We start from the raw sequence: 27,237 nt of genomic DNA, 5'->3' as shown, positions 1-27,237 counted from the left end.
CATTCCATGATGTGCCATCTTGCATTTCATGCAAACACCACATCAGTGCATTTAAAAATACATTTGTAGAATAATAAATATGATGAAAACAGTGTTCTCACATGATAACCATAAACTGAAGAGCTGCAAAAAATGCTGTATCAGCTACTTACAATAAAAGGTGACTCGAAAAAACTAGCAAAAGAAGAGCATCATCATATTAAAGGTTCTATTCACCATCTTGAGTTGCACCATAGCAGCTTATGGTGCTTTTCTGCTCAGAGTGTGCCTCCAATCCCACATTCATTTTTAATTTCTTTGCAGTTTAAAAAACAACAATTACTGCTCGAAGTTCACTTTTCAAAACCATTCAACCTATTAAATGTATTTCTCTAACCTATGAATGTGGTCCATGTTCACTTTTCCTCATCTTCATCTCGATACTCCTTTGCCAGAAACCAGGTTCACTTCTTCATTCAACCCACCCATCCAAGGTCACCAAATCTTTGAAGCAAGTCTGCCTATTCTCCCTTTCTCTCTATGTACAAGATACCTTGTATCATTTGAATGGACAGCAGGAGAGAAGGATATTTATGGTGAGTGGGGGTGGGGTTTTGAGGAGTAACCTCATTTGCCTAAGAGCCGGGGTATCTGGGAAAAAAAGTATTTTATGGGGGAAGACTTTCACATCTCCTTGGTGAAATTTGTAGGGCCTTATAACATCCTTTCTGTGGATGCAGATTCAGTCGGAACAGAGGTCCTAGTCCTCGCTCTGCCTTTCAAAGGAACTGTAAATATGCATGGCTTATTTGGCTTTGCCCGGCAGGGTGAGAATGGCGTTTGTCAGGCGTTCGTCAGGCGATCGGAAGGGGTAAGGCAATAATTTATAATTCAATGATCTTCATGATATTTTCTTGATAATATGAAAGCAGGAAAGGGAAGCTTGGCAATAAGCAATCCTAAAGCAAGGTGTGACTCCAGGGAAGAATGACTTGAAAACAACATACAGAAAGACTCATGTAATAAGGCCCTGATGAGGCTTGAACTCATGACCCCTGGTTTACAAGACCAGTGCTCTGCCACTGAGCTACAAGGCCAGTCTGCACGCAGGATGTAAATTGCAACATGTATTCTTACTGAGGTATGAATATATCTATGATTTTGAGACTCTGTATGGAAACGTAGTTGCATATGAATGTCCACGTGCGCGCACACATTGAAGACCATGCTTAAGGCACTTTTTTTGGAAGTATGAAAAACTACATTTTCATATGAGAAAATAAGAGTTTTCGCATTCAAGACCATACCGATAGCTCTAGTTAGTATGTCTGCAATCAGTGACATATAGAGAACCCACTTATTAGAAGTGATCTGTCTCTGTGGGGCAGACATATGTTAACAGTCATTCATTTGAGACGGCCTAAACTTTAGGAGTAAGAGCTGCTTTCTTATCAATCTATTTATCCAAACTGGGTAATAAGCCAGGAGTGAGTGAAAGGCAATCCTCTGGAAACTCCATGAAAGATCTAATTTCTATTACGCACAAAATACTTCACTTTATTTGACATATTTGTTAAAATGGAACAGTCAGATGATCCCATCTAGCGGATCCTGGCTCTGTCTTGAAAGAGAGTGTAATTATACTACAAGAAATGCTGGCCATCAAAAGAGACTCTGATGGCTTTCCGACGAAGGTGGGATTCGAACCCACGCGTGCAGAGCACAATGGATTAGCAGTCCATCGCCTTAACCACTCGGCCACCTCGTCTGCCCTACAGCCCCATCTGAAACCTTGCTTCACAAAAGGTACTGAAGTGTCAATATACTGTACCTAAAAAAGAAAAAAACAGCTGAGGCAAGATCTCACATTCCACGTCTTCCCCCAATCAGGGACCTACATTTCATTTTTGGGAAATTCTTACTATGTGCTAATTACAAATATTCATAAGATTCCCCTAGACTTTGTCAGAACTGTCAAGATATAATTCTATGGGGTTTTGAATAGACAGAGCATATGTTATAGGACAATTATAGAATCTATTCCGTTTGGACTGTATTTTTAATAGTCATGATAACATGCTAGCATGTGAGTCGATCTTGCACAGTGAATGATGGAGCAGTGTCTGTCATCTACTTGGTCAGCTGTAGATGGCTCACCTGGGGAGATGTGAAAAGAGAGAGCTCCAGTGGCGCAATCGGTAAGCGCGCGGTACTTATACAGCAGTACTTGCACTGAGCCATGCCGAGGTTGTGAGTTCGAGCCTCACCTGTAGCAGCCGTGTTGATTTTCATAAACCATTTCACAAAAAGTAAAGTTTAAACTCAGAGTATGGACGGCCCTTGAGAGAGTCTTTACTTCTTATAGGATCTACGTGTCCTACTCCTCTGGGTGCCAAATATCACATATCCTCCGCGATGCTCAGTTTAAACATTCCATGATGTGCCATCTTGCATTTCATGCAAACACCACATCAGTGCATTTAAAAATACATTTGTAGAATAATAAATATGATGAAAACAGTGTTCTCACATGATAACCATAAACTGAAGAGCTGCAAAAAATGCTGTATCAGCTACTTACAATAAAAGGTGACTCGAAAAAACTAGCAAAAGAAGAGCATCATCATATTAAAGGTTCTATTCACCATCTTGAGTTGCACCATAGCAGCTTATGGTGCTTTTCTGCTCAGAGTGTGCCTCCAATCCCACATTCATTTTTAATTTCTTTGCAGTTTAAAAAACAACAATTACTGCTCGAAGTTCACTTTTCAAAACCATTCAACCTATTAAATGTATTTCTCTAACCTATGAATGTGGTCCATGTTCACTTTTCCTCATCTTCATCTCGATACTCCTTTGCCAGAAACCAGGTTCACTTCTTCATTCAACCCACCCATCCAAGGTCACCAAATCTTTGAAGCAAGTCTGCCTATTCTCCCTTTCTCTCTATGTACAAGATACCTTGTATCATTTGAATGGACAGCAGGAGAGAAGGATATTTATGGTGAGTGGGGGTGGGGTTTTGAGGAGTAACCTCATTTGCCTAAGAGCCGGGGTATCTGGGAAAAAAAGTATTTTATGGGGGAAGACTTTCACATCTCCTTGGTGAAATTTGTAGCGCCTTATAACATCCTTTCTGTGGATGCAGATTCAGTCGGAACAGAGGTCCTAGTCCTCGCTCTGCCTTTCAAAGGAACTGTAAATATGCATGGCTTATTTGGCTTTGCCCGGCAGGGCTTGCCCGGCAGGGTGAGAATGGCGTTCGTCAGGCGTTCGTCAGGCGATCGGAAGGGGTGAGGCAATAATTTATAATTCAATGATCTTCATGATATTTTCTTGATAATATGAAAGCAGGAAAGGGAAGCTTGGCAATAAGCAATCCTAAAGCAAGGTGTGACTCCAGGGAAGAATGACTTGAAAACAACATACAGAAAGACTCATGTAAAAAGGCCCTGATGAGGCTTGAACTCATGACCCCTGGTTTACAAGACCAGTGCTCTGCCACTGAGCTACAAGGCCAGTCTGCACGCAGGATGTAAATTGCAACATGTATTCTTACTGAGGTATGAATATATCTATGATTTTGAGACTCTGTATGGAAACGTAGTTGCATATGAATGTCCACGTGCGCGCACACATTGAAGACCATGCTTAAGGCACTTTTTTTGGAAGTATGAAAAACTACATTTTCATATGAGAAAATAAGAGTTTTCGCATTCAAGACCATACCGATAGCTCTAGTTAGTATGTCTGCAATCAGTGACATATAGAGAACCCACTTATTAGAAGTGATCTGTCTCTGTGGGGCAGACATATGTTAACAGTCGTTCATTTGAGACGGCCTAAACTTTAGGAGTAAGAGCTGCTTTCTTATCAATCTATTTATCCAAACTGGTTAATAAGCCAGGAGTGAGTGAAAGGCAATCCTCTGGAAACTCCATGAAAGATCTAATTTCTATTACGCACAAAATACTTCACTTTATTTGACATATTTGTTAAAATGGAACAGTCAGATGATCCCATCTAGCGGATCCTGGCTCTGTCTTGAAAGAGAGTGTAATTATACTACAAGAAATGCTGGCCATCAAAAGAGACTCTGATGGCTTTCCGACAAAGGTGGGAATCGAACCCACGCGTGCAGCGCACAATGGATTAGCAGTCCATCGCCTTAACCACTCGGCCACCTCGTCTGCCCTACAGCCCCATCTGAAACCTTGCTTCACAAAAGGTACTGAAGTGTCAATATACTGTACCTAAAAAAGAAAAAAACAGCTGAGGCAAGATCTCACATTCCACGTCTTCCCCCAATCAGGGACCTACATTTCATTTTTGGGAAATTCTTACTATGTGCTAATTACAAATATTCATACGATTCCCCTAGACTTTGTCAGAACTGTCAAGATATAATTCTATGGGGTTTTGAATAGACAGAGCATATGTTATAGGACAATTATAGAATCTATTCCGTTTCGACTGTATTTTTAATAGTCATGATAACATGCTAGCATGTGAGTCGATCTTGCACAGTGAATGATGGAGCAGTGTCTGTCATCTACTTGGTCAGCTGTAGATGGCTCACCTGGGGAGATGTGAAAAGAGAGAGCTCCAGTGGCGCAATCGGTTAGCGCGCGGTACTTATACAGCAGTACTTGCACTGAGCCATGCCGAGGTTGTGAGTTCGAGCCTCACCTGTAGCAGCCGTGTTGATTTTCATAAACCATTTCACAAAAAGTAAAGTTTAAACTCAGAGTATGGACGGCCCTTGCTAGAGAGTCTTTACTTCTTATAGGATCTACGTGTCCTACTCCTCTGGGTGCCAAATATCACATATCCTCCGCGATGCTCAGTTTAAACATTCCATGATGTGCCATCTTGCATTTCATGCAAACACCACATCAGTGCATTTAAAAATACATTTGTAGAATAATAAATATGATGAAAACAGTGTTCTCACATGATAACCATAAACTGAAGAGCTGCAAAAAATGCTGTATCAGCTACTTACAATAAAAGGTGACTCGAAAAAACTAGCAAAAGAAGAGCATCATCATATTAAAGGTTCTATTCACCATCTTGAGTTGCACCATAGCAGCTTATGGTGCTTTTCTGCTCAGAGTGTGCCTCCAATCCCACATTCATTTTTAATTTCTTTGCAGTTTAAAAACCAACAATTACTGCTCGAAGTTCACTTTTCAAAACCATTCAACCTATTAAATGTATTTCTCTAACCTATGAATGTGGTCCATGTTCACTTTTCCTCATCTTCATCTCGATACTCCTTTCCCAGAAACCAGGTTCACTTCTTCATTCAACCCACCCATCCAAGGTCACCAAATCTTTGAAGCAAGTCTGCCTATTCTCCCTTTCTCTCTATGTACAAGATACCTTGTATCATTTGAATGGACAGCAGGAGAGAAGGATATTTATGGTGAGTGGGGGTGGGGTTTTGAGGAGTAACCTCATTTGCCTAAGAGCCGGGGTATCTGGGAAAAAAAGTATTTTATGGGGGAAGACTTTCACATCTCCTTGGTGAAATTTGTAGGGCCTTATAACATCCTTTCTGTGGATGCAGATTCAGTCGGAACAGAGGTCCTAGTCCTCGCTCTGCCTTTCAAAGGAACTGTAAATATGCATGGCTTATTTGGCTTTGCCCGGCAGGGTGAGAATGGCGTTTGTCAGGCGTTCGTCAGGCGATCGGAAGGGGTGAGGCAATAATGTATAATTCAATGATCTTCATGATATTTTCTTGATAATATGAAAGCAGGAAAGGGAAGCTTGGCAATAAGCAATCCTAAAGCAAGGTGTGACTCCAGGGAAGAATGACTTGAAAACAACATACAGAAAGACTCATGTAAAAAGGCCCTGATGAGGCTTGAACTCATGACCCCTGGTTTACAAGACCAGTGCTCTGCCACTGAGCTACAAGGCCAGTCTGCACGCAGGATGTAAATTGCAACATGTATTCTTACTGAGGTATGAATATATCTATGATTTTGAGACTCTGTATGGAAACGTAGTTGCATATGAATGTCCACGTGCGCGCACACATTGAAGACCATGCTTAAGGCACTTTTTTTGGAAGTATGAAAAACTACATTTTCATATGAGAAAATAAGAGTTTTCGCATTCAAGACCATACCGATAGCTCTAGTTAGTATGTCTGCAATCAGTGACATATAGAGAACCCACTTATTAGAAGTGATCTGTCTCTGTGGGGCAGACATATGTTAACAGTCATTCATTTGAGACGGCCTAAACTTTAGGAGTAAGAGCTGCTTTCTTATCAATCTATTTATCCAAACTGGTTAATAAGCCAGGAGTGAGTGAAAGGCAATCCTCTGGAAACTCCATGAAAGATCTAATTTCTATTACGCACAAAATACTTCACTTTATTTGACATATTTGTTAAAATGGAACAGTCAGATGATCCCATCTAGCGGATCCTGGCTCTGTCTTGAAAGAGAGTGTAATTATACTACAAGAAATGCTGGCCATCAAAAGAGACTCTGATGGCTTTCCGACAAAGGTGGGATTCGAACCCACGCGTGCAGAGCACAATGGATTAGCAGTCCATCGCCTTAACCACTCGGCCACCTCGTCTGCCCTACAGCCCCATCTGAAACCTTGCTTCACAAAAGGTACTGAAGTGTCAATATACTGTACCTAAAAAAGAAAAAAACAGCTGAGGCAAGATCTCACATTCCACGTCTTCCCCCAATCAGGGACCTACATTTCATTTTTGGGAAATTCTTACTATGTGCTAATTACAAATATTCATAAGATTCCCCTAGACTTTGTCAGAACTGTCAAGATATAATTCTATGGGGTTTTGAATAGACAGAGCATATGTTATAGGACAATTATAGAATCTATTCCGTTTGGACTGTATTTTTAATAGTCATGATAACATGCTAGCATGTGAGTCGATCTTGCACAGTGAATGATGGAGCAGTGTCTGTCATCTACTTGGTCAGCTGTAGATGGCTCACCTGGGGAGATGTGAAAAGAGAGAGCTCCAGTGGCGCAATCGGTAAGCGCGCGGTACTTATACAGCAGTACTTGCACTGAGCCATGCCGAGGTTGTGAGTTCGAGCCTCACCTGTAGCAGCCGTGTTGATTTTCATAAACCATTTCACAAAAAGTAAAGTTTAAACTCAGAGTATGGACGGCCCTTGAGAGAGTCTTTACATCTTATAGGATCTACGTGTCCTACTCCTCTGGGTGCCAAATATCACATATCCTCCGCGATGCTCAGTTTAAACATTCCATGATGTGCCATCTTGCATTTCATGCAAACACCACATCAGTGCATTTAAAAATACATTTGTAGAATAATAAATATGATGAAAACAGTGTTCTCACATGATAACCATAAACTGAAGAGCTGCAAAAAATGCTGTATCAGCTACTTACAATAAAAGGTGACTCGAAAAAACTAGCAAAAGAAGAGCATCATCATATTAAAGGTTCTATTCACCATCTTGAGTTGCACCATAGCAGCTTATGGTGCTTTTCTGCTCAGAGTGTGCCTCCAATCCCACATTCATTTTTAATTTCTTTGCAGTTTAAAAAACAACAATTACTGCTCGAAGTTCACTTTTCAAAACCATTCAACCTATTAAATGTATTTCTCTAACCTATGAATGTGGTCCATGTTCACTTTTCCTCATCTTCATCTCGATACTCCTTTGCCAGAAACCAGGTTCACTTCTTCATTCAACCCACCCATCCAAGGTCACCAAATCTTTGAAGCAAGTCTGCCTATTCTCCCTTTCTCTCTATGTACAAGATACCTTGTATCATTTGAATGGACAGCAGGAGAGAAGGATATTTATGGTGAGTGGGGGTGGGGTTTTGAGGAGTAACCTCATTTGCCTAAGAGCCGGGGTATCTGGGAAAAAAAGTATTTTATGGGGGAAGACTTTCACATCTCCTTGGTGAAATTTGTAGCGCCTTATAACATCCTTTCTGTGGATGCAGATTCAGTCGGAACAGAGGTCCTAGTCCTCGCTCTGCCTTTCAAAGGAACTGTAAATATGCATGGCTTATTTGGCTTTGCCCGGCAGGGCTTGCCCGGCAGGGTGAGAATGGCGTTCGTCAGGCGTTCGTCAGGCGATCGGAAGGGGTGAGGCAATAATTTATAATTCAATGATCTTCATGATATTTTCTTGATAATATGAAAGCAGGAAAGGGAAGCTTGGCAATAAGCAATCCTGAAGCAAGGTGTGACTCCAGGGAAGAATGACTTGAAAACAACATACAGAAAGACTCATGTAAAAAGGCCCTGATGAGGCTTGAACTCATGACCCCTGGTTTACAAGACCAGTGCTCTGCCACTGAGCTACAAGGCCAGTCTGCACGCAGGATGTAAATTGCAACATGTATTCTTACTGAGGTATGAATATATCTATGATTTTGAGACTCTGTATGGAAACGTAGTTGCATATGAATGTCCACGTGCGCGCACACATTGAAGACCATGCTTAAGGCACTTTTTTTGGAAGTATGAAAAACTACATTTTCATATGAGAAAATAAGAGTTTTCGCATTCAAGACCATACCGATAGCTCTAGTTAGTATGTCTGCAATCAGTGACATATAGAGAACCCACTTATTAGAAGTGATCTGTCTCTGTGGGGCAGACATATGTTAACAGTCGTTCATTTGAGACGGCCTAAACTTTAGGAGTAAGAGCTGCTTTCTTATCAATCTATTTATCCAAACTGGTTAATAAGCCAGGAGTGAGTGAAAGGCAATCCTCTGGAAACTCCATGAAAGATCTAATTTCTATTACGCACAAAATACTTCACTTTATTTGACATATTTGTTAAAATGGAACAGTCAGATGATCCCATCTAGCGGATCCTGGCTCTGTCTTGAAAGAGAGTGTAATTATACTACAAGAAATGCTGGCCATCAAAAGAGACTCTGATGGCTTTCCGACAAAGGTGGGATTCGAACCCACGCGTGCAGCGCACAATGGATTAGCAGTCCATCGCCTTAACCACTCGGCCACCTCGTCTGCCCTACAGCCCCATCTGAAACCTTGCTTCACAAAAGGTACTGAAGTGTCAATATACTGTACCTAAAAAAGAAAAAAACAGCTGAGGCAAGATCTCACATTCCACGTCTTCCCCCAATCAGGGACCTACATTTCATTTTTGGGAAATTCTTACTATGTGCTAATTACAAATATTCATACGATTCCCCTAGACTTTGTCAGAACTGTCAAGATATAATTCTATGGGGTTTTGAATAGACAGAGCATATGTTATAGGACAATTATAGAATCTATTCCGTTTCGACTGTATTTTTAATAGTCATGATAACATGCTAGCATGTGAGTCGATCTTGCACAGTGAATGATGGAGCAGTGTCTGTCATCTACTTGGTCAGCTGTAGATGGCTCACCTGGGGAGATGTGAAAAGAGAGAGCTCCAGTGGCGCAATCGGTTAGCGCGCGGTACTTATACAGCAGTACTTGCACTGAGCCATGCCGAGGTTGTGAGTTCGAGCCTCACCTGTAGCAGCCGTGTTGATTTTCATAAACCATTTCACAAAAAGTAAAGTTTAAACTCAGAGTATGGACGGCCCTTGCTAGAGAGTCTTTACTTCTTATAGGATCTACGTGTCCTACTCCTCTGGGTGCCAAATATCACATATCCTCCGCGATGCTCAGTTTAAACATTCCATGATGTGCCATCTTGCATTTCATGCAAACACCACATCAGTGCATTTAAAAATACATTTGTAGAATAATAAATATGATGAAAACAGTGTTCTCACATGATAACCATAAACTGAAGAGCTGCAAAAAATGCTGTATCAGCTACTTACAATAAAAGGTGACTCGAAAAAACTAGCAAAAGAAGAGCATCATCATATTAAAGGTTCTATTCACCATCTTGAGTTGCACCATAGCAGCTTATGGTGCTTTTCTGCTCAGAGTGTGCCTCCAATCCCACATTCATTTTTAATTTCTTTGCAGTTTAAAAACCAACAATTACTGCTCGAAGTTCACTTTTCAAAACCATTCAACCTATTAAATGTATTTCTCTAACCTATGAATGTGGTCCATGTTCACTTTTCCTCATCTTCATCTCGATACTCCTTTCCCAGAAACCAGGTTCACTTCTTCATTCAACCCACCCATCCAAGGTCACCAAATCTTTGAAGCAAGTCTGCCTATTCTCCCTTTCTCTCTATGTACAAGATACCTTGTATCATTTGAATGGACAGCAGGAGAGAAGGATATTTATGGTGAGTGGGGGTGGGGTTTTGAGGAGTAACCTCATTTGCCTAAGAGCCGGGGTATCTGGGAAAAAAAGTATTTTATGGGGGAAGACTTTCACATCTCCTTGGTGAAATTTGTAGGGCCTTATAACATCCTTTCTGTGGATGCAGATTCAGTCGGAACAGAGGTCCTAGTCCTCGCTCTGCCTTTCAAAGGAACTGTAAATATGCATGGCTTATTTGGCTTTGCCCGGCAGGGTGAGAATGGCGTTTGTCAGGCGTTCGTCAGGCGATCGGAAGGGGTGAGGCAATAATGTATAATTCAATGATCTTCATGATATTTTCTTGATAATATGAAAGCAGGAAAGGGAAGCTTGGCAATAAGCAATCCTAAAGCAAGGTGTGACTCCAGGGAAGAATGACTTGAAAACAACATACAGAAAGACTCATGTAAAAAGGCCCTGATGAGGCTTGAACTCATGACCCCTGGTTTACAAGACCAGTGCTCTGCCACTGAGCTACAAGGCCAGTCTGCACGCAGGATGTAAATTGCAACATGTATTCTTACTGAGGTATGAATATATCTATGATTTTGAGACTCTGTATGGAAACGTAGTTGCATATGAATGTCCACGTGCGCGCACACATTGAAGACCATGCTTAAGGCACTTTTTTTGGAAGTATGAAAAACTACATTTTCATATGAGAAAATAAGAGTTTTCGCATTCAAGACCATACCGATAGCTCTAGTTAGTATGTCTGCAATCAGTGACATATAGAGAACCCACTTATTAGAAGTGATCTGTCTCTGTGGGGCAGACATATGTTAACAGTCATTCATTTGAGACGGCCTAAACTTTAGGAGTAAGAGCTGCTTTCTTATCAATCTATTTATCCAAACTGGTTAATAAGCCAGGAGTGAGTGAAAGGCAATCCTCTGGAAACTCCATGAAAGATCTAATTTCTATTACGCACAAAATACTTCACTTTATTTGACATATTTGTTAAAATGGAACAGTCAGATGATCCCATCTAGCGGATCCTGGCTCTGTCTTGAAAGAGAGTGTAATTATACTACAAGAAATGCTGGCCATCAAAAGAGACTCTGATGGCTTTCCGACAAAGGTGGGATTCGAACCCACGCGTGCAGAGCACAATGGATTAGCAGTCCATCGCCTTAACCACTCGGCCACCTCGTCTGCCCTACAGCCCCATCTGAAACCTTGCTTCACAAAAGGTACTGAAGTGTCAATATACTGTACCTAAAAAAGAAAAAAACAGCTGAGGCAAGATCTCACATTCCACGTCTTCCCCCAATCAGGGACCTACATTTCATTTTTGGGAAATTCTTACTATGTGCTAATTACAAATATTCATACGATTCCCCTAGACTTTGTCAGAACTGTCAAGATATAATTCTATGGGGTTTTGAATAGACAGAGCATATGTTATAGGACAATTATAGAATCTATTCCGTTTGGACTGTATTTTTAATAGTCATGATAACATGCTAGCATGTGAGTCGATCTTGCACAGTGAATGATGGAGCAGTGTCTGTCATCTACTTGGTCAGCTGTAGATGGCTCACCTGGGGAGATGTGAAAAGAGAGAGCTCCAGTGGCGCAATCGGTTAGCGCGCGGTACTTATACAGCAGTACTTGCACTGAGCCATGCCGAGGTTGTGAGTTCGAGCCTCACCTGTAGCAGCCGTGTTGATTTTCATAAACCATTTCACAAAAAGTAAAGTTTAAACTCAGAGTATGGACGGCCCTTGCTAGAGAGTCTTTACTTCTTATAGGATCTACGTGTCCTACTCCTCTGGGTGCCAAATATCACATATCCTCCGCGATGCTCAGTTTAAACATTCCATGATGTGCCATCTTGCATTTCATGCAAACACCACATCAGTGCATTTAAAAATACATTTGTAGAATAATAAATATGATGAAAACAGTGTTCTCACATGATAACCATAAACTGAAGAGCTGCAAAAAATGCTGTATCAGCTACTTACAATAAAAGGTGACTCGAAAAAACTAGCAAAAGAAGAGCATCATCATATTAAAGGTTCTATTCACCATCTTGAGTTGCACCATAGCAGCTTATGCTGCTTTTCTGCTCAGAGTGTGCCTCCAATCCCACATTCATTTTTAATTTCTTTGCAGTTTAAAAACCAACAATTACTGCTCGAAGTTCACTTTTCAAAACCATTCAACCTATTAAATGTATTTCTCTAACCTATGAATGTGGTCCATGCTCACTTTTCCTCATCTTCATCTCGATACTCCTTTCCCAGAAACCAGGTTCACTTCTTCATTCAACCCACCCATCCAAGGTCACCAAATCTTTGAAGCAAGTCTGCCTATTCTCCCTTTCTCTCTATGTACAAGATACCTTGTATCATTTGAATGGACAGCAGGAGAGAAGGATATTTATGGTGAGTGGGGGTGGGGTTTTGAGGAGTAACCTCATTTGCCTAAGAGCCGGGGTATCTGGGAAAAAAAGTATTTTATGGGGGAAGACTTTCACATCTCCTTGGTGAAATTTGTAGGGCCTTATAACATCCTTTCTGTGGATGCAGATTCAGTCGGAACAGAGGTCCTAGTCCTCGCTCTGCCTTTCAAAGGAACTGTAAATATGCATGGCTTATTTGGCTTTGCCCGGCAGGGTGAGAATGGCGTTTGTCAGGCGTTCGTCAGGCGATCGGAAGGGGTGAGGCAATAATGTATAATTCAATGATCTTCATGATATTTTCTTGATAATATGAAAGCAGGAAAGGGAAGCTTGGCAATAAGCAATCCTAAAGCAAGGTGTGACTCCAGGGAAGAATGACTTGAAAACAACATACAGAAAGACTCATGTAAAAAGGCCCTGATGAGGCTTGAACTCATGACCCCTGGTTTACAAGACCAGTGCTCTGCCACTGAGCTACAAGGCCAGTCTGCACGCAGGATGTAAATTGCAACATGTATTCTTACTGAGGTATGAATATATCTATGATTTTGAGACTCTGTATGGAAACGTAGTTGCATATGAATGTCCACGTGCGCGCACACATTGAAGACCATGCTTAAGGCACTTTTTTTGGAAGTATGAAAAACTACATTTTCATATGAGAAAATAAGAGTTTTCGCATTCAAGACCATACCGATAGCTCTAGTTAGTATGTCTGCAATCAGTGACATATAGAGAACCCACTTATTAGAAGTGATCTGTCTCTGTGGGGCAGACATATGTTAACAGTCATTCATTTGAGACTGCCTAAACTTTAGGAGTAAGAGCTGCTTTCTTATCAATCTATTTATCCAAACTGGTTCATAAGCCAGGAGTGAGTGAAAGGCAATCCTCTGGAAACTCCATGAAAGATCTAATTTCTATTACGCACAAAATACTTCACTTTATTTGACATATTTGTTAATATGGAACAGTCAGATGATCCCATCTAGCGGATCCTGGCTCTGTCTTGAAAGAGAGTGTAATTATACTACAAGAAATGCTGGCCATCAAAAGAGACTCTGATGGCTTTCCGACGAAGGTGGGATTCGAACCCACGCATGCAGAGCACAATGGATTAGCAGTCCATCGCCTTAACCACTCGGCCACCTCGTCTGCCCTACAGCCCCATCTGAAACCTTGCTTCACAAAAGGTACTGAAGTGTCAATATACTGTACCTAAAAAAGAAAAAAACAGCTGAGGCAAGATCTCACATTCCACGTCTTCCCCCAATCAGGGACCTACATTTCATTTTTGGGAAATTCTTACTATGTGCTAATTACAAATATTCATAAGATTCCCCTAGACTTTGTCAGAACTGTCAAGATATAATTCTATGGGGTTTTGAATAGACAGAGCATATGTTATAGGACAATTATAGAATCTATTCCGTTTGGACTGTATTTTTAATAGTCATGATAACATGCTAGCATGTGAGTCGATCTTGCACAGTGAATGATGGAGCAGTGTCTGTCATCTACTTGGTCAGCTGTAGATGGCTCACCTGGGGAGATGTGAAAAGAGAGAGCTCCAGTGGCGCAATCGGTTAGCGCGCGGTACTTATACAGCAGTACTTGCACTGAGCCATGCCGAGGTTGTGAGTTCGAGCCTCACCTGGAGCAGCCGTGTTGTTTTTCATAAACCATTTCACAAAAAGTAAAGTTTAAACTCAGAGTATGGACGGCCCTTGCTAGAGAGTCTTTACTTCTTATAGGATCTACGTGTCCTACTCCTCTGGGTGCCAAATATCACATATCCTCCGCGATGCTCAGTTTAAACATTCCATGATGTGCCATCTTGCATTTCATGCAAACACCACATCAGTGCATTTAAAAATACATTTGTAGAATAATAAATATGATGAAAACTGTGTTCTCACATGATAACCATAAACTGAAGAGCTGCAAAAAATGCTGTATCAGCTACTTACAATAAAAGGTGACTCGAAAAAACTAGCAAAAGAAGAGCATCATCATATTAAAGGTTCTATTCACCATCTTGAGTTGCACCATAGCAGCTTATGGTGCTTTTCTGTTCAGAGTGTGCCTCCAATCCCACATTCATTTTTAATTTCTTTGCAGTTTAAAAACCAACAATTACTGCTCGAAGTTCACTTTTCAAAACCATTCAACCTATTAAATGTATTTCTCTAACCTATGAATGTGGTCCATGTTCACTTTTCCTCATCTTCATCTCGATACTCCTTTCCCAGAAACCAGGTTCACTTCTTCATTCAACCCACCCATCCAAAGTCACCAAATCTTTGAAGCAAGTCTGCCTATTCTCCCTTTCTCTCTATGTACAAGATACCTTGTATCATTTGAATGGACAGCAGGAGAGAAGGATATTTATGGTGAGTGGGGGTGGGGTTTTGAGGAGTAACCTCATTTGCCTAAGAGCCGGGGTATCTGGGAAAAAAAGTATTTTATGGGGGAAGACTTTCACATCTCCTTGGTGAAATTTGTAGGGCCTTATAACATCCTTTCTGTGGATGCAGATTCAGTCGGAACAGAGGTCCTAGTCCTCGCTCTGCCTTTCAAAGGAACTGTAAATATGCATGGCTTATTTGGCTTTGCCCGGCAGGGTGAGAATGGCGTTTGTCAGGCGTTCGTCAGGCGATCGGAAGGGGTGAGGCAATAATGTATAATTCAATGATCTTCATGATATTTTCTTGATAATATGAAAGCAGGAAAGGGAAGCTTGGCAATAAGCAATCCTAAAGCAAGGTGTGACTCCAGGGAAGATTGACTTGAAAACAACATACAGAAAGACTCATGTAAAAAGGCCCTGATGAGGCTTGAACTCATGACCCCTGGTTTACAAGACCAGTGCTCTGCCACTGAGCTACAAGGCCAGTCTGCACACAGGATGTAAATTGCAACATGTATTCTTACTGAGGTATGAATATATCTATGATTTTGAGACTCTGTATGGAAACGTAGTTGCATATGAATGTCCACGTGCGCGCACACATTGAAGACCATGCTTAAGGCACTTTTTTTGGAAGTATGAAAAACTACATTTTCATATGAGAAAATAAGAGTTTTCGCATTCAAGACCATACCGATAGCTCTAGATAGTATGTCTGCAATCAGTGACATATAGAGAACCCACTTATTAGAAGTGATCTGTCTCTGTGGGGCAGACATATGTTAACAGTCATTCATTTGAGACGGCCTAAACTTTAGGAGTAAGAGCTGCTTTCTTATCAATCTATTTATCCAAACTGGTTAATAAGCCAGGAGTGAGTGAAAGGCAATCCTCTGGAAACTCCATGAAAGATCTAATTTCTATTACGCACAAAATACTTCACTTTATTTGACATATTTGTTAAAATGGAACAGTCAGATGATCCCATCTAGCGGATCCTGGCTCTGTCTTGAAAGAGAGTGTAATTATACTACAAGAAATGCTGGCCATCAAAAGAGACTCTGATGGCTTTCCGACGAAGGTGGGATTCGAACCCACGCGTGCAGAGCACAATGGATTAGCAGTCCATCGCCTTAACCACTCGGCCACCTCGTCTGCCCTACAGCCCCATCTGAAACCTTGCTTCACAAAAGGTACTGAAGTGTCAATATACTGTACCTAAAAAAGAAAAAAACAGCTGAGGCAAGATCTCACATTCCACGTCTTCCCCCAATCAGGGACCTACATTTCATTTTTGGGAAATTCTTACTATGTGCTAATTACAAATATTCATAAGATTCCCCTAGACTTTGTCAGAACTGTCAAGATATAATTCTATGGGGTTTTGAATAGACAGAGCATATGTTATAGGACAATTATAGAATCTATTCCGTTTGGACTGTATTTTTAATAGTCATGATAACATGCTAGCATGTGAGTCGATCTTGCACAGTGAATGATGGAGCAGTGTCTGTCATCTACTTGGTCAGCTGTAGATGGCTCACCTGGGGAGATGTGAAAAGAGAGAGCTCCAGTGGCGCAATCGGTTAGCGCGCGGTACTTATACAGCAGTACTTGCACTGAGCCATGCCGAGGTTGTGAGTTCGAGCCTCACCTGGAGCAGCCGTGTTGTTTTTCATAAACCATTTCACAAAAAGTAAAGTTTAAACTCAGAGTATGGACGGCCCTTGCTAGAGAGTCTTTACTTCTTATAGGATCTACGTGTCCTACTCCTCTGGGTGCCAAATATCACATATCCTCCGCGATGCTCAGTTTAAACATTCAATGATGTGCCATCTTGCATTTCATGCAAACACCACATCAGTGCATTTAAAAATACATTTGTAGAATAATAAATATGATGAAAACTGTGTTCTCACATGATAACCATAAACTGAAGAGCTGCAAAAAATGCTGTATCAGCTACTTTCAATAAAAGGTGACTCGAAAAAACTAGCAAAAGAAGAGCATCATCATATTAAAGGTTCTATTCACCATCTTGAGTTGCACCATAGCAGCTTATGGTGCTTTTCTGTTCAGAGTGTGCCTCCAATCCCACATTCATTTTTAATTTCTTTGCAGTTTAAAAACCAACAATTACTGCTCGAAGTTCACTTTTCAAAACCATTCAACCTATTAAATGTATTTCTCTAACCTATGAATGTGGTCCATGTTCACTTTTCCTCATCTTCATCTCGATACTCCTTTCCCAGAAACCAGGTTCACTTCTTCATTCAACCCACCCATCCAAAGTCACCAAATCTTTGAAGCAAGTCTGCCTATTCTCCCTTTCTCTCTATGTACAAGATACCTTGTATCATTTGAATGGACAGCAGGAGAGAAGGATATTTATGGTGAGTGGGGGTGGGGTTTTGAGGAGTAACCTCATTTGCCTAAGAGCCGGGGTATCTGGGAAAAAAAGTATTTTATGGGGGAAGACTTTCACATCTCCTTGGTGAAATTTGTAGGGCCTTATAACATCCTTTCTGTGGATGCAGATTCAGTCGGAACAGAGGTCCTAGTCCTCGCTCTGCCTTTCAAAGGAACTGTAAATATGCATGGCTTATTTGGCTTTGCCCGGCAGGGTGAGAATGGCGTTTGTCAGGCGTTCGTCAGGCGATCGGAAGGGGTGAGGCAATAATGTATAATTCAATGATCTTCATGATATTTTCTTGATAATATGAAAGCAGGAAAGGGAAGCTTGGCAATAAGCAATCCTAAAGCAAGGTGTGACTCCAGGGAAGAATGACTTGAAAACAACATACAGAAAGACTCATGTAAAAAGGCCCTGATGAGGCTTGAACTCATGACCCCTGGTTTACAAGACCAGTGCTCTGCCACTGAGCTACAAGGCCAGTCTGCACACAGGATGTAAATTGCAACATGTATTCTTACTGAGGTATGAATATATCTATGATTTTGAGACTCTGTATGGAAACGTAGTTGCATATGAATGTCCACGTGCGCGCACACATTGAAGACCATGCTTAAGGCACTTTTTTTGGAAGTATGAAAAACTACATTTTCATATGAGAAAATAAGAGTTTTCGCATTCAAGACCATACCGATAGCTCTAGATAGTATGTCTGCAATCAGTGACATATAGAGAACCCACTTATTAGAAGTGATCTGTCTCTGTGGGGCAGACATATGTTAACAGTCATTCATTTGAGACGGCCTAAACTTTAGGAGTAAGAGCTGCTTTCTTATCAATCTATTTATCCAAACTGGTTAATAAGCCAGGAGTGAGTGAAAGGCAATCCTCTGGAAACTCCATGAAGGATCTAATTTCTATTACGCACAAAATACTTCACTTTATTTGACATATTTGTTAAAATGGAACAGTCAGATGATCCCATCTAGCGGATCCTGGCTCTGTCTTGAAAGAGAGTGTAATTATACTACAAGAAATGCTGGCCATCAAAAGAGACTCTGATGGCTTTCCGACGAAGGTGGGATTCGAACCCACGCGTGCAGAGCACAATGGATTAGCAGTCCATCGCCTTAACCACTCGGCCACCTCGTCTGCCCTACAGCCCCATCTGAAACCTTGCTTCACAAAAGGTACTGAAGTGTCAATATACTGTACCTAAAAAAGAAAAAAACAGCTGAGGCAAGATCTCACATTCCACGTCTTCCCCCAATCAGGGACCTACATTTCATTTTTGGGAAATTCTTACTATGTGCTAATTACAAATATTCATAAGATTCCCCTAGACTTTGTCAGAACTGTCAAGATATAATTCTATGGGGTTTTGAATAGACAGAGCATATGTTATAGGACAATTATAGAATCTATTCCGTTTGGACTGTATTTTTAATAGTCATGATAACATGCTAGCATGTGAGTCGATCTTGCACAGTGAATGATGGAGCAGTGTCTGTCATCTACTTGGTCAGCTGTAGATGGCTCACCTGGGGAGATGTGAAAAGAGAGAGCTCCAGTGGCGCAATCGGTTAGCGCGCGGTACTTATACAGCAGTACTTGCACTGAGCCATGCCGAGGTTGTGAGTTCGAGCCTCACCTGTAGCAGCCGTGTTGTTTTTCATAAACCATTTCACAAAAAGTAAACTTTAAACTCAGAGTATGGACGGCCCTTGAGAGAGTCTTTACTTCTTATAGGATCTACGTGTCCTACTCCTCTGGGTGCCAAATATCACATATCCTCCGCGATGCTCAGTTTAAACATTCCATGATGTGCCATCTTGCATTTCATGCAAACACCACATCAGTGCATTTAAAAATACATTTGTAGAATAATAAATATGATGAAAACAGTGTTCTCACATGATAACCATAAACTGAAGAGCTGCAAAAAATGCTGTATCAGCTACTTACAATAAAAGGTGACTCGAAAAAACTAGCAAAAGAAGAGCATCATCATATTAAAGGTTCTATTCACCATCTTGAGTTGCACCATAGCAGCTTATGGTGCTTTTCTGCTCAGAGTGTGCCTCCAATCCCACATTCATTTTTAATTTCTTTGCAGTTTAAAAACCAACAATTACTGCTCGAAGTTCACTTTTCAAAACCATTCAACCTATTAAATGTATTTCTCTAACCTATGAATGTGGTCCATGTTCACTTTTCCTCATCTTCATCTCGATACTCCTTTGCCAGAAACCAGGTTCACTTCTTCATTTAACCCACCCATCCAAGGTCACCAAATCTTTGAAGCAAGTCTGCCTATTCTCCCTTTCTCTCTATGTACAAGATACCTTGTATCATTTGAATGGACAGCAGGAGAGAAGGATATTTATGGTGAGTGGGGGTGGGGTTTTGAGGAGTAACCTCATTTGCCTAAGAGCCGGGGTATCTGGGAAAAAAAGTATTTTATGGGGGAAGACTTTCACATCTCCTTGGTGAAATTTGTAGGGCCTTATAACATCCTTTCTGTGGATGCAGATTCAGTCGGAACAGAGGTCCTAGTCCTCGCTCTGCCTTTCTGCATGGCTTATTTGGCTTTGCCCGGCAGGGCTTGCCCGCCAGGGTGAGAATGGCGTTTGTCAGGCGTTCGTCAGGCGATCGGAAGGGGTGAGGCAATAATTTATAATTCAATGATCTTCATGATATTTTCTTGATAATATGAAAGCAGGAAAGGGAAGCTTGGCAATAAGCAATCCTAAAGCAAGGTGTGACTCCAGGGAAGAATGACTTGAAAACAACATACAGAAAGACTCATGTAAAAAGGCCCTGATGAGGCTTGAACTCATGACCCCTGGTTTACAAGACCAGTGCTCTGCCACTGAGCTACAAGGCCAGTCTGCACGCAGGATGTAAATTGCAACATGTATTCTTACTGAGGTATGAATATATCTATGATTTTGAGACTCTGTATGGAAACGTAGTTGCATATGAATGTCCACGTGCGCGCACACATTGAAGACCATGCTTAAGGCACTTTTTTTGGAAGTATGAAAAACTACATTTTCATATGAGAAAATAAGAGTTTTCGCATTCAAGACCATACCGATAGCTCTAGTTAGTATGTCTGCAATCAGTGACATATAGAGAACCCACTTATTAGAAGTGATCTGTCTCTGTGGGGCAGACATATGTTAACAGTCATTCATTTGAGACGGCCTAAACTTTAGGAGTAAGAGCTGCTTTCTTATCAATCTATTTATCCAAACTGGTTCATAAGCCAGGAGTGAGTGAAAGGCAATCCTCTGGAAACTCCATGAAAGATCTAATTTCTATTACGCACAAAATACTTCACTTTATTTGACATATTTGTTAAAATGGAACAGTCAGATGATCCCATCTAGCGGATCCTGGCTCTGTCTTGAAAGAGAGTGTAATTATACTACAAGAAATGCTGGCCATCAAAAGAGACTCTGATGGCTTTCCGATGAAGGTGGGATTCGAACCCACGCGTGCAGAGCACAATGGATTAGCAGTCCATCGACTTAACCACTCGGCCACCTCGTCTGCCCTACAGCCCCATCTGAAACCTTGCTTCACAAAAGGTACTGAAGTGTCAATATACTGTACCTAAAAAAGAAAAAAACAGCTGAGGCAAGATCTCACATTCCACGTCTTCCCCCAATCAGGGACCTACATTTCATTTTTGGGAAATTCTTACTATGTGCTAATTACAAATATTCATAAGATTCCCCTAGACTTTGTCAGAACTGTCAAGATATAATTCTATGGGGTTTTGAATAGACAGAGCATATGTTATAGGACAATTATAGAATCTATTCCGTTTGGACTGTATTTTTAATAGTCATGATAACATGCTAGCATGTGAGTCGATCTTGCACAGTGAATGATGGAGCAGTGTCTGTCATCTACTTGGTCAGCTGTAGATGGCTCACCTGGGGAGATGTGAAAAGAGAGAGCTCCAGTGGCGCAATTGGTTAGCGCGCGGTACTTATACAGCAGTACTTGCACTGAGCCATGCCGAGGCTGTGAGTTCGAGCCTCACCTGTAGCAGCCGTGTTGATTTTCATAAACCATTTCACAAAAAGTAAAGTTTAAACTCAGAGTATGGACGGCCCTTGCTAGAGAGTCTTTACTTCTTATAGGATCTACGTGTCCTACTCCTCAGGGTGCCAAATATCACATATCCTCCGCGATGCTCAGTTTAAACATTCCATGATGTGCCATCTTGCATTTCATGCAAACACCACATCAGTGCATTTAAAAATACATTTGTAGAATAATAAATATGATGAAAACAGTGTTCTCACATGATAACCATAAACTGAAGAGCTGCAAAAAATGCTGTATCAGCTACTTACAATAAAAGGTGACTCGAAAAAACTAGCAAAAGAAGAGCATCATCATATTAAAGGTTCTATTCACCATCTTGAGTTGCACCATAGCAGCTTATGGTGCTTTTCTGCTCAGAGTGTGCCTCCAATCCCACATTCATTTTTAATTTCTTTGCAGTTTAAAAAACAACAATTACTGCTCGAAGTTCACTTTTCAAAACCATTCAACCTATTAAATGTATTTCTCTAACCTATGAATGTGGTCCATGTTCACTTTTCCTCATCTTCATCTCGATACTCCTTTGCCAGAAACCAGGTTCACTTCTTCATTCAACCCACCCATCCAAGGTCACCAAATCTTTGAAGCAAGTCTGCCTATTCTCCCTTTCTCTCTATGTACAAGATACCTTGTATCATTTGAATGGACAGCAGGAGAGAAGGATATTTATGGTGAGTGGGGGTGGGGTTTTGAGGAGTAACCTCATTTGCCTAAGAGCCGGGGTATCTGGGAAAAAAAGTATTTTATGGGGGAAGACTTTCACATCTCCTTGGTGAAATTTGTAGGGCCTTATAACATCCTTTCTGTGGATGCAGATTCAGTCGGAACAGAGCTCCTAGTCCTCGCTCTGCCTTTCAAAGGAACTGTAAATATGCATGGCTTATTTGGCTTTGCCCGGCAGGGTGAGAATGGCGTTTGTCAGGCGTTCGTCAGGCGATCGGAAGGGGTAAGGCAATAATTTATAATTCAATGATCTTCATGATATTTTCTTGATAATATGAAAGCAGGAAAGGGAAGCTTGGCAATAAGCAATCCTAAAGCAAGGTGTGACTCCAGGGAAGAATGACTTGAAAACAACATACAGAAAGACTCATGTAATAAGGCCCTGATGAGGCTTGAACTCATGACCCCTGGTTTACAAGACCAGTGCTCTGCCACTGAGCTACAAGGCCAGTCTGCACGCAGGATGTAAATTGCAACATGTATTCTTACTGAGGTATGAATATATCTATGATTTTGAGACTCTGTATGGAAACGTAGTTGCATATGAATGTCCACGTGCGCGCACACATTGAAGACCATGCTTAAGGCACTTTTTTTGGAAGTATGAAAAACTACATTTTCATATGAGAAAATAAGAGTTTTCGCATTCAAGACCATACCGATAGCTCTAGTTAGTATGTCTGCAATCAGTGACATATAGAGAACCCACTTATTAGAAGTGATCTGTCTCTGTGGGGCAGACATATGTTAACAGTCATTCATTTGAGACGGCCTAAACTTTAGGAGTAAGAGCTGCTTTCTTATCAATCTATTTATCCAAACTGGGTAATAAGCCAGGAGTGAGTGAAAGGCAATCCTCTGGAAACTCCATGAAAGATCTAATTTCTATTACGCACAAAATACTTCACTTTATTTGACATATTTGTTAAAATGGAACAGTCAGATGATCCCATCTAGCGGATCCTGGCTCTGTCTTGAAAGAGAGTGTAATTATACTACAAGAAATGCTGGCCATCAAAAGAGACTCTGATGGCTTTCCGACGAAGGTGGGATTCGAACCCACGCGTGCAGAGCACAATGGATTAGCAGTCCATCGCCTTAACCACTCGGCCACCTCGTCTGCCCTACAGCCCCATCTGAAACCTTGCTTCACAAAAGGTACTGAAGTGTCAATATACTGTACCTAAAAAAGAAAAAAACAGCTGAGGCAAGATCTCACATTCCACGTCTTCCCCCAATCAGGGACCTAAATTTCATTTTTGGGAAATTCTTACTATGTGCTAATTACAAATATTCATAAGATTCCCCTAGACTTTGTCAGAACTGTCAAGATATAATTCTATGGGGTTTTGAATAGACAGAGCATATGTTATAGGACAATTATAGAATCTATTCCGTTTGGACTGTATTTTTAATAGTCATGATAACATGCTAGCATGTGAGTCGATCTTGCACAGTGAATGATGGAGCAGTGTCTGTCATCTACTTGGTCAGCTGTAGATGGCTCACCTGGGGAGATGTGAAAAGAGAGAGCTCCAGTGGCGCAATCGGTAAGCGCGCGGTACTTATACAGCAGTACTTGCACTGAGCCATGCCGAGGTTGTGAGTTCGAGCCTCACCTGTAGCAGCCGTGTTGATTTTCATAAACCATTTCACAAAAAGTAAAGTTTAAACTCAGAGTATGGACGGCCCTTGAGAGAGTCTTTACTTCTTATAGGATCTACGTGTCCTACTCCTCTGGGTGCCAAATATCACATATCCTCCGCGATGCTCAGTTTAAACATTCCATGATGTGCCATCTTGCATTTCATGCAAACACCACATCAGTGCATTTAAAAATACATTTGTAGAATAATAAATATGATGAAAACAGTGTTCTCACATGATAACCATAAACTGAAGAGCTGCAAAAAATGCTGTATCAGCTACTTACAATAAAAGGTGACTCGAAAAAACTAGCAAAAGAAGAGCATCATCATATTAAAGGTTCTATTCACCATCTTGAGTTGCACCATAGCAGCTTATGGTGCTTTTCTGCTCAGAGTGTGCCTCCAATCCCACATTCATTTTTAATTTCTTTGCAGTTTAAAAAACAACAATTACTGCTCGAAGTTCACTTTTCAAAACCATTCAACCTATTAAATGTATTTCTCTAACCTATGAATGTGGTCCATGTTCACTTTTCCTCATCTTCATCTCGATACTCCTTTGCCAGAAACCAGGTTCACTTCTTCATTCAACCCACCCATCCAAGGTCACCAAATCTTTGAAGCAAGTCTGCCTATTCTCCCTTTCTCTCTATGTACAAGATACCTTGTATCATTTGAATGGACAGCAGGAGAGAAGGATATTTATGGTGAGTGGGGGTGGGGTTTTGAGGAGTAACCTCATTTGCCTAAGAGCCGGGGTATCTGGGAAAAAAAGTATTTTATGGGGGAAGACTTTCACATCTCCTTGGTGAAATTTGTAGCGCCTTATAACATCCTTTCTGTGGATGCAGATTCAGTCGGAACAGAGGTCCTAGTCCTCGCTCTGCCTTTCAAAGGAACTGTAAATATGCATGGCTTATTTGGCTTTGCCCGGCAGGGCTTGCCCGGCAGGGTGAGAATGGCGTTCGTCAGGCGTTCGTCAGGCGATCGGAAGGGGTGAGGCAATAATTTATAATTCAATGATCTTCATGATATTTTCTTGATAATATGAAAGCAGGAAAGGGAAGCTTGGCAATAAGCAATCCTAAAGCAAGGTGTGACTCCAGGGAAGAATGACTTGAAAACAACATACAGAAAGACTCATGTAAAAAGGCCCTGATGAGGCTTGAACTCATGACCCCTGGTTTACAAGACCAGTGCTCTGCCACTGAGCTACAAGGCCAGTCTGCACGCAGGATGTAAATTGCAACATGTATTCTTACTGAGGTATGAATATATCTATGATTTTGAGACTCTGTATGGAAACGTAGTTGCATATGAATGTCCACGTGCGCGCACACATTGAAGACCATGCTTAAGGCACTTTTTTTGGAAGTATGAAAAACTACATTTTCATATGAGAAAATAAGAGTTTTCGCATTCAAGACCATACCGATAGCTCTAGTTAGTATGTCTGCAATCAGTGACATATAGAGAACCCACTTATTAGAAGTGATCTGTCTCTGTGGGGCAGACATATGTTAACAGTCATTCATTTGAGACGGCCTAAACTTTAGGAGTAAGAGCTGCTTTCTTATCAATCTATTTATCCAAACTGGGTAATAAGCCAGGAGTGAGTGAAAGGCAATCCTCTGGAAACTCCATGAAAGATCTAATTTCTATTACGCACAAAATACTTCACTTTATTTGACATATTTGTTAAAATGGAACAGTCAGATGATCCCATCTAGCGGATCCTGGCTCTGTCTTGAAAGAGAGTGTAATTATACTACAAGAAATGCTGGCCATCAAAAGAGACTCTGATGGCTTTCCGACGAAGGTGGGATTCGAACCCACGCGTGCAGAGCACAATGGATTAGCAGTCCATCGCCTTAACCACTCGGCCACCTCGTCTGCCCTACAGCCCCATCTGAAACCTTGCTTCACAAAAGGTACTGAAGTGTCAATATACTGTACCTAAAAAAGAAAAAAACAGCTGAGGCAAGATCTCACATTCCACGTCTTCCCCCAATCAGGGACCTACATTTCATTTTTGGGAAATTCTTACTATGTGCTAATTACAAATATTCATAAGATTCCCCTAGACTTTGTCAGAACTGTCAAGATATAATTCTATGGGGTTTTGAATAGACAGAGCATATGTTATAGGACAATTATAGAATCTATTCCGTTTGGACTGTATTTTTAATAGTCATGATAACATGCTAGCATGTGAGTCGATCTTGCACAGTGAATGATGGAGCAGTGTCTGTCATCTACTTGGTCAGCTGTAGATGGCTCACCTGGGGAGATGTGAAAAGAGAGAGCTCCAGTGGCGCAATCGGTTAGCGCGCGGTACTTATACAGCAGTACTTGCACTGAGCCATGCCGAGGTTGTGAGTTCGAGCCTCACCTGTAGCAGCCGTGTTGATTTTCATAAACCATTTCACAAAAAGTAAAGTTTAAACTCAGAGTATGGACGGCCCTTGAGAGAGTCTTTACTTCTTATAGGATCTACGTGTCCTACTCCTCTGGGTGCCAAATATCACATATCCTCCGCGATGCTCAGTTTAAACATTCCATGATGTGCCATCTTGCATTTCATGCAAACACCACATCAGTGCATTTAAAAATACATTTGTAGAATAATAAATATGATGAAAACAGTGTTCTCACATGATAACCATAAACTGAAGAGCTGCAAAAAATGCTGTATCAGCTACTTACAATAAAAGGTGACTCGAAAAAACTAGCAAAAGAAGAGCATCATCATATTAAAGGTTCTATTCACCATCTTGAGTTGCACCATAGCAGCTTATGGTGCTTTTCTGCTCAGAGTGTGCCTCCAATCCCACATTCATTTTTAATTTCTTTGCAGTTTAAAAAACAACAATTACTGCTCGAAGTTCACTTTTCAAAACCATTCAACCTATTAAATGTATTTCTCTAACCTATGAATGTGGTCCATGTTCACTTTTCCTCATCTTCATCTCGATACTCCTTTGCCAGAAACCAGGTTCACTTCTTAATTCAACCCACCCATCCAAGGTCACCAAATCTTTGAAGCAAGTCTGCCTATTCTCCCTTTCTCTCTATGTACAAGATACCTTGTATCATTTGAATGGACAGCAGGAGAGAAGGATATTTATGGTGAGTGGGGGTGGGGTTTTGAGGAGTAACCTCATTTGCCTAAGAGCCGGGGTATCTGGGAAAAAAAGTATTTTATGGGGGAAGACTTTCACATCTCCTTGGTGAAATTTGTAGGGCCTTAT

The 27,237-nt window shown here is 41.1% G+C and overlaps 25 non-coding genes across 25 annotated transcripts; 7 read left to right on the top strand and 18 right to left on the bottom strand.

The window, feature by feature from the left end:
* Window positions 1-1,004: 1,004 nt before the first annotated feature.
* TRNAT-UGU (transfer RNA threonine (anticodon UGU)) lies at window positions 1,005-1,076 on the bottom strand. Its single transcript has one exon. It is a non-coding gene; the product is annotated as a tRNA-Thr (tRNA).
* A 589-nt stretch (window positions 1,077-1,665) lies between these two features.
* Window positions 1,666-1,747, bottom strand: TRNAS-GCU (transfer RNA serine (anticodon GCU)). The gene has a single exon. It is a non-coding gene; the product is annotated as a tRNA-Ser (tRNA).
* Window positions 1,748-3,426: 1,679 nt separating this feature from the next.
* On the bottom strand, window positions 3,427-3,498 carry TRNAT-UGU (transfer RNA threonine (anticodon UGU)). The gene has a single exon. It is a non-coding gene; the product is annotated as a tRNA-Thr (tRNA).
* A 2,338-nt stretch (window positions 3,499-5,836) lies between these two features.
* TRNAT-UGU (transfer RNA threonine (anticodon UGU)) lies at window positions 5,837-5,908 on the bottom strand. Its single transcript has one exon. It is a non-coding gene; the product is annotated as a tRNA-Thr (tRNA).
* Window positions 5,909-6,497: 589 nt separating this feature from the next.
* Window positions 6,498-6,579, bottom strand: TRNAS-GCU (transfer RNA serine (anticodon GCU)). Its single transcript has one exon. It is a non-coding gene; the product is annotated as a tRNA-Ser (tRNA).
* A 1,679-nt stretch (window positions 6,580-8,258) lies between these two features.
* Window positions 8,259-8,330, bottom strand: TRNAT-UGU (transfer RNA threonine (anticodon UGU)). The gene has a single exon. It is a non-coding gene; the product is annotated as a tRNA-Thr (tRNA).
* Window positions 8,331-10,668: 2,338 nt separating this feature from the next.
* Window positions 10,669-10,740, bottom strand: TRNAT-UGU (transfer RNA threonine (anticodon UGU)). Its single transcript has one exon. It is a non-coding gene; the product is annotated as a tRNA-Thr (tRNA).
* Window positions 10,741-11,329: 589 nt separating this feature from the next.
* TRNAS-GCU (transfer RNA serine (anticodon GCU)) lies at window positions 11,330-11,411 on the bottom strand. Its single transcript has one exon. It is a non-coding gene; the product is annotated as a tRNA-Ser (tRNA).
* A 412-nt stretch (window positions 11,412-11,823) lies between these two features.
* Window positions 11,824-11,918, top strand: TRNAI-UAU (transfer RNA isoleucine (anticodon UAU)). Its single transcript has 2 exons — window positions 11,824-11,861; window positions 11,883-11,918. It is a non-coding gene; the product is annotated as a tRNA-Ile (tRNA).
* A 1,160-nt stretch (window positions 11,919-13,078) lies between these two features.
* TRNAT-UGU (transfer RNA threonine (anticodon UGU)) lies at window positions 13,079-13,150 on the bottom strand. The gene has a single exon. It is a non-coding gene; the product is annotated as a tRNA-Thr (tRNA).
* A 1,083-nt stretch (window positions 13,151-14,233) lies between these two features.
* On the top strand, window positions 14,234-14,328 carry TRNAI-UAU (transfer RNA isoleucine (anticodon UAU)). The gene is made up of 2 exons: window positions 14,234-14,271; window positions 14,293-14,328. It is a non-coding gene; the product is annotated as a tRNA-Ile (tRNA).
* Window positions 14,329-15,488: 1,160 nt separating this feature from the next.
* TRNAT-UGU (transfer RNA threonine (anticodon UGU)) lies at window positions 15,489-15,560 on the bottom strand. Its single transcript has one exon. It is a non-coding gene; the product is annotated as a tRNA-Thr (tRNA).
* Window positions 15,561-16,149: 589 nt separating this feature from the next.
* Window positions 16,150-16,231, bottom strand: TRNAS-GCU (transfer RNA serine (anticodon GCU)). Its single transcript has one exon. It is a non-coding gene; the product is annotated as a tRNA-Ser (tRNA).
* Window positions 16,232-16,643: 412 nt separating this feature from the next.
* Window positions 16,644-16,738, top strand: TRNAI-UAU (transfer RNA isoleucine (anticodon UAU)). Its single transcript has 2 exons — window positions 16,644-16,681; window positions 16,703-16,738. It is a non-coding gene; the product is annotated as a tRNA-Ile (tRNA).
* Window positions 16,739-17,898: 1,160 nt separating this feature from the next.
* On the bottom strand, window positions 17,899-17,970 carry TRNAT-UGU (transfer RNA threonine (anticodon UGU)). Its single transcript has one exon. It is a non-coding gene; the product is annotated as a tRNA-Thr (tRNA).
* A 589-nt stretch (window positions 17,971-18,559) lies between these two features.
* Window positions 18,560-18,641, bottom strand: TRNAS-GCU (transfer RNA serine (anticodon GCU)). Its single transcript has one exon. It is a non-coding gene; the product is annotated as a tRNA-Ser (tRNA).
* Window positions 18,642-19,053: 412 nt separating this feature from the next.
* Window positions 19,054-19,148, top strand: TRNAI-UAU (transfer RNA isoleucine (anticodon UAU)). Its single transcript has 2 exons — window positions 19,054-19,091; window positions 19,113-19,148. It is a non-coding gene; the product is annotated as a tRNA-Ile (tRNA).
* Window positions 19,149-20,304: 1,156 nt separating this feature from the next.
* Window positions 20,305-20,376, bottom strand: TRNAT-UGU (transfer RNA threonine (anticodon UGU)). Its single transcript has one exon. It is a non-coding gene; the product is annotated as a tRNA-Thr (tRNA).
* A 1,083-nt stretch (window positions 20,377-21,459) lies between these two features.
* TRNAI-UAU (transfer RNA isoleucine (anticodon UAU)) lies at window positions 21,460-21,554 on the top strand. Its single transcript has 2 exons — window positions 21,460-21,497; window positions 21,519-21,554. It is a non-coding gene; the product is annotated as a tRNA-Ile (tRNA).
* A 1,160-nt stretch (window positions 21,555-22,714) lies between these two features.
* On the bottom strand, window positions 22,715-22,786 carry TRNAT-UGU (transfer RNA threonine (anticodon UGU)). Its single transcript has one exon. It is a non-coding gene; the product is annotated as a tRNA-Thr (tRNA).
* Window positions 22,787-23,375: 589 nt separating this feature from the next.
* On the bottom strand, window positions 23,376-23,457 carry TRNAS-GCU (transfer RNA serine (anticodon GCU)). Its single transcript has one exon. It is a non-coding gene; the product is annotated as a tRNA-Ser (tRNA).
* Window positions 23,458-23,869: 412 nt separating this feature from the next.
* TRNAI-UAU (transfer RNA isoleucine (anticodon UAU)) lies at window positions 23,870-23,964 on the top strand. The gene is made up of 2 exons: window positions 23,870-23,907; window positions 23,929-23,964. It is a non-coding gene; the product is annotated as a tRNA-Ile (tRNA).
* Window positions 23,965-25,136: 1,172 nt separating this feature from the next.
* Window positions 25,137-25,208, bottom strand: TRNAT-UGU (transfer RNA threonine (anticodon UGU)). The gene has a single exon. It is a non-coding gene; the product is annotated as a tRNA-Thr (tRNA).
* Window positions 25,209-25,797: 589 nt separating this feature from the next.
* TRNAS-GCU (transfer RNA serine (anticodon GCU)) lies at window positions 25,798-25,879 on the bottom strand. The gene has a single exon. It is a non-coding gene; the product is annotated as a tRNA-Ser (tRNA).
* A 412-nt stretch (window positions 25,880-26,291) lies between these two features.
* On the top strand, window positions 26,292-26,386 carry TRNAI-UAU (transfer RNA isoleucine (anticodon UAU)). Its single transcript has 2 exons — window positions 26,292-26,329; window positions 26,351-26,386. It is a non-coding gene; the product is annotated as a tRNA-Ile (tRNA).
* Window positions 26,387-27,237: the final 851 nt, after the last annotated feature.

The sequence above is a fragment of the Triturus cristatus genome, chromosome 12 (assembly GCF_964204655.1).
Source record: "Triturus cristatus chromosome 12, aTriCri1.1, whole genome shotgun sequence".
NCBI classification, from domain to species: domain Eukaryota; kingdom Metazoa; phylum Chordata; class Amphibia; order Caudata; family Salamandridae; genus Triturus; species Triturus cristatus.
Note: the sequence above shows the minus strand (reverse complement) of the source record. Positions and strands in the feature narration are given on the sequence as shown.